This window comes from Gossypium hirsutum, chromosome A08 (assembly GCF_007990345.1).
Source record: "Gossypium hirsutum isolate 1008001.06 chromosome A08, Gossypium_hirsutum_v2.1, whole genome shotgun sequence".
Lineage (NCBI taxonomy): Eukaryota > Viridiplantae > Streptophyta > Magnoliopsida > Malvales > Malvaceae > Gossypium > Gossypium hirsutum.
In genome coordinates this window covers 116010012-116015162 of record NC_053431.1, presented here as the reverse complement: position 1 = coordinate 116015162, position 5151 = coordinate 116010012, and the positions used below count along the sequence as shown (strand labels likewise).

Genomic DNA, 5151 nt, shown 5'->3' with positions numbered 1-5151 from the left:
ATTCCAGATCCAAAACACTACGTTGAGGTGCAAACCAAATTGCAAACATGCGCAAATTACTAGGCGAAATTAAAAAATGAAATAAAACAAATAACATGTAATTGAATGATCGCGCGAAAAGGAAGGACTTAGTGCGAATTATCCCCTCTCTACAAGAACACGCGGATCCTAGGGGCAAGGAATCGAATCGGGTCGGGTGTAATTAACATGACACCGTTTTGGAGCCACTGAAGCAGGCTCAAAATGGCATCGTTTTTGGTTCTTTAAAAGAACTAAAACCAGGGCATATTCGGCCAAACCAACCCTAGCCCCCTTTCTTCCCCAACCAGCAACCCTAAATGCTTTCCCTTTAACTGCCGATTCCTCTCCACAAAATGGCATTTTCAAACTTGGAGGAATAGCCTTTCAGCCTCGAGATCTCCCTTCTGCTTCGATGTCAACGAAGCAAAGAGAAGAAATCCATGGCATTTTTGCACGGTAAAGCTTCTTTTCCCATGTTTTCCTTTTTTTAAAAAAAAAACAAACGCAATGATGAAGCATTTCCAGAAAATAAATCGAAAGGAAAAAACTAGAAAAGCTAAAATCTAAAGTCACCTTTAAAATTTTTTAATTTCTCTCTGTTTGATTTGCATGCGTAATCCAATTTACAGTGTACAATTGGATTTTTATAGCCGAGCAAAAGGAAAAAATAATAATAAAATACAAAATGTAAATACAAAATTTTTTTTGTTATTACTTTCTTCGTTGATTTGTTCTTCTCGCAGGTTCTAAGTCGTGCTGTACGGAGGAAGGGGCCATGGAGGCCGTGCGTGGGAATCACTTGTGGGAGCCCGATCTGCTGCTGCTCTAGTGTGTTCCAGAAACCCCTAGGGTTTCTGGTGTTTTCTGTTGTTGGGCCCTTTTTTGGGTTAGTTTGGGTTTGGGCCATTAGGTCTAAATTTTGGGTTTTTCTTGGGTTAGGTCTAAATAAATAGGTTTAGGTTTAGTTTAATTTAGGCCCAAAAATTTGTAACTGGACATTGGATTCATAAATAATTTGGTTTACTTTATTTCTGTTTGATATATTTTTTTTTATTTTTTGGTTTTCTGGTTTATTATAGGCCCGGGCAAATTTGGCCTATTACGTAAAGGATAGTAATCACGGTACTAATTTGCATAATAGAATAATAATGAACGTGATAACATGAATAACAATATAATAGCAAAAAATAAAAAAGGGGTAAATAATAATAAAATAATAAAACCAACCAATTACATAAAATAAAAGAAAAGAAAAATAAATAAACAAATAAAAACTAAAATTTAATTAAAAAAATTGATAGTAATTACTAATGGGTAAAGAAAGAAATATTAGGTAAAGTAGTTTTAAACATAATACTACTAATAATTATTATAACAATAATACAAATAATAAATAATCTGAAGTTTGAAAGTTTAAGAGGATATAAATAAAATAAATGATAAAACGATAATAACAAGAATAATGATATATAAAAAAATAAAAAAATATGTGCTAAAATTAATAATATTAAATTATTTAATATAATAATAACATATAGGTAAATAAATAAAGAAAGAAAATATAATAATAATAATAATAACAAAAATAGTAATAAAAATAGTAATAAAAATAATAGTAATAGTAATAATAACGAAAATAGTAGTAATAATAGTAATAAAAATAATAGTAATAATAATAATACAATAATAATACAATAATAATAATGTTAAAATTAATTAATTTAATAAAATAGTTGAAATAACAATAAAAATGACTGAATTAAACTTAAAACAAAAGTTTGGGGAAAATCTGAAAATAAATAAAAGAGAGAAGGACTAAATTGAGTGCGCGAATAACAAGGAGGGACTAAAGGGGAAAACATCCTCGCCCTCCAAAACGCAGCATTTTACACGGGGCTAAAATGAAATCGAAGCAAAATTTCTCGGCAAAATTAGAAATAAAAGAAACTTAATTGCAAAACCATAAGAAAGCGGAAGGGTTAAATACGCAAATAACCCATTTGTTGAAAAGACGCAGATCCTGCTGGCGGGTCGGGTCAACACGCGGATCCTAGGGGTGAAATGACGCCGTTTTGCGCCTGGTGTTTTAAATCAAAATGACGCCGTTTTGATAAGCTTTATAAATCAATTTTTTTTACCAAAAATTCATTCTACCCCTCTTTTCTTAAAAAAAAATTCAAAAACCTCTCAAAACACTCTCCCCCTTCTCTCCAAGTCTGGCCAAGCGTCACTTTGGCCACCAGCCGCCGGCGACGGCGACCGCAGTCTGCGGTGGCCGGAGTTCATTAAAAAAAAGCCATTTAGGCTATTTCTCCTCCCTTGGCCCATTTTTGAGATGAAAACTCCAAAAAGCAAAGAAAATAGAAGAAACTTTCCATTTTCTGATTCGTAACAAAGGTAAGAAAATTTATTTCAAAAATATATTATATATTTTGCTATGTTGAAAGTAGATGATGCAATATTGAACAATACCTTAGAGAAACTAAAAGAACTTTCGATTTGCTATTTTTTTATTTTCGATTCACTCTCTTTTTTTTTGTATTCAAAATCTGTCTCTTTAATTAATATTGTACGTGTAAAAAATACATTGTTTGGTCTATTTGCAACCTTTTGTTTCTGCTGCTTCCTTTTCTGTTTTGTTCCTACTTTTTTTCCCCTTTTTGAGTGTTTGCAGGTAGGGGAGGAGGTCAACGAGGGCAAATTTTTCCGTTCTGGTGTAAGGGCAATGTGCGTGCCGAGGGCGTACATGGAGGCTGCGGCGCCTTAGGGCATTAGGGTTTTTTGTTGTTTTAGGTTTTGGGCTATTTTTCTAGGCTAGGTTTTTTAGTTTGGGTTTTAAGTTTAAGGTTTGTAAATTGGGCTTGGTGTTGTAAATGGACCTTACTAATTTGGATTTATTTTATATTTTGTTCTTATTTGTTGTTTTTTTTTTTTTTGGGTTATTGGTTTAGGCCCAGGCAAATTGGGCCCATTAAAGCTGCCCCTCTTTACTCGTTGTCATGTAACGAGAACAGAGCAAAGACTTTTAAGAAAGACTAATTTTGCCCGGTCTCACTGAGTCTTGACTTCTTTTGGCATTTCTTTTCTTTATGTAGCTTTAATATGCTCCACTGCAACTTCAGGGAAATGAGATTCGCTATCTTCAGTCTTCTCCACTGCAACTTTAGGGAGATAAAACTTGGGAACTTCAACCTGCTCCACTGCTACTTCAGGGAGATAAGGTTTACTATGATCTGCTCTACTGCAACTTCAGAGAGATAAGATCTATAATTTATAGCTTCAATCTATTCCACTGCAACTTCAAGGAAATGAGATTCACTATCTTCAGTCTACTCCGCTACAACTTCAGGGAGATAAGACTTGTAACTTCAACCTACTCCACTGCTACTTTATGGAGATAAGGTTTGCTATGATCTGCTCTACTGCAACTTCAGAGAGATAAGATCTGTAACTTATAGCTTCAATCTGTTCCACTGCAACTTCAGGGAAATAAGATTTGCTATCTTCAGTCTGCTCCGCTTCAATTTCAAGGAAATAAGACTTGTGGCTTCAATCTGCTCCACTACAACTTTAGGGAGATAATATTCGCCATAGTGATTTAATTCGACCTACTGCAACTTCGGAGGTATAGGATTTGTGACTTCACTGGTCTATTACACCGTCCTCTAGGGAATAGGACCTGCAAAATCCGTTTAATGGGCCTATTTATGTGAAATGATTAGGATGTCATGTTCAGAATGAGTCAAATGCTCCTAACTAGATGTGCATGAATGATACTTGTATGAATGTAGAATGTCGTTTTTTGAGAATGATCCCTTTTTAATGCTTAGGTTGTCATCGCTCATTGTTCATCAAGGTTTTGTCACTGATGTGTTAACACGCCTTCTCGTTTAAATACTTGTATGAATGTAGAATGTCATTTTTTAGAATGATCCCCTTTTAATGCTTAGGTTGTCATCGCTCGTTGTTCATCAAGGTTTTGTCACTGATGTGTTAACACGCCTTCTCGTTCAGCTGGTATATTTGACAGAAAACCCAAAGAAATAGTCACAATTTAGACTATTCTTTTCTCAAATGATCCCAATTCTTAACTTTGGATAGTTTTGACCAACGGTCTCCCTTCAAGTCCTTGTACTATTTAGAAAACTTTTCAGATTAATACGCAAAAATCCTTTTGTTTGAGTATTACTAGCCTATTGATCGTTATTTTAATGAAAAATGCTTGTGAAAGATTATGACAATGGACAAGATGGAATTTTATTGAGAGCCAAGCTCGAAATAAATTAATCACGATAGCAGATTTTGCTAAAGTACAAAATGAGGATAAATTAATCAAGATATCGCATTTTTCCAAAATACAAAATGAATAAGGAGAAAATAGGTGCCTCAGATATCATAGCATGAGCTTCTCCGTACACAACTTCTTGAGGACCCTTTGAACTTGATACGTGTTTAGAAGACGTACAGTACTTTGTTGATGCCCCAAGATGTAGCATCCCTCCTTCTTATTAATTCGTGTCGGACAAGACTACCACATGTCCTACATTTGATCAAAATTTGAATTGCTCTTTTTCTGGGTTTTCAACTCAAAAGCCCTTTGGTATCAGGGCGCCCTTTATGGGTTTTCAACCTGGCCTCTCCCTTTTTTTTAGGTGAAGTATTTCTTGACCGAGTCTGAATTCACAGGATTGGGCAAGCTTTTGCCATCCATCTTAGTCAATATCAATGCTCCTCTAGAAAAAGGCCTTCTTTGCCACAAAAGGTCCTTCCCAGTTTGGCATCCACTTTCCTCTAAAGTCCTTTTGTATAGGAATGATCTTTTTCAATACTAGGTCCCCCTCATGGAATTCTCTAGGACGAACCTTTTTGTTGTAAGCTCGCATCATTCGCTTTTGCTACATCTGACCATGACGGATGGCTTTCAACCTCTTCTCTTCAATTAAGTTTAGTTGATCGTATCGGGATTGGATCTTTTCTGCTTCATCCAATTTCAATTCTGCCAAAACTTAGAGAGAAGGAATCTCAACTTCAATGGGTAAAACCGCCTCCATTCCATAAACTAGAGAGAAAAGCGTTGCCCTGGTTAAAGTTTTGACAGATTTTCGATAAGCATAGAGGGGAAATGGTAAC

At 35.1% G+C, this 5151-nt stretch overlaps 1 long non-coding RNA gene across 1 annotated transcript; it reads left to right on the top strand.

Moving 5' to 3' along the window:
- The first annotated feature begins 221 nt into the window (after positions 1-221).
- LOC107895108 (uncharacterized) lies at positions 222-1049 on the top strand. The gene is made up of 2 exons (XR_001683406.2): positions 222-477; positions 765-1049. It is a non-coding gene; the product is annotated as an uncharacterized lncRNA (long non-coding RNA).
- Positions 1050-5151: the final 4102 nt, after the last annotated feature.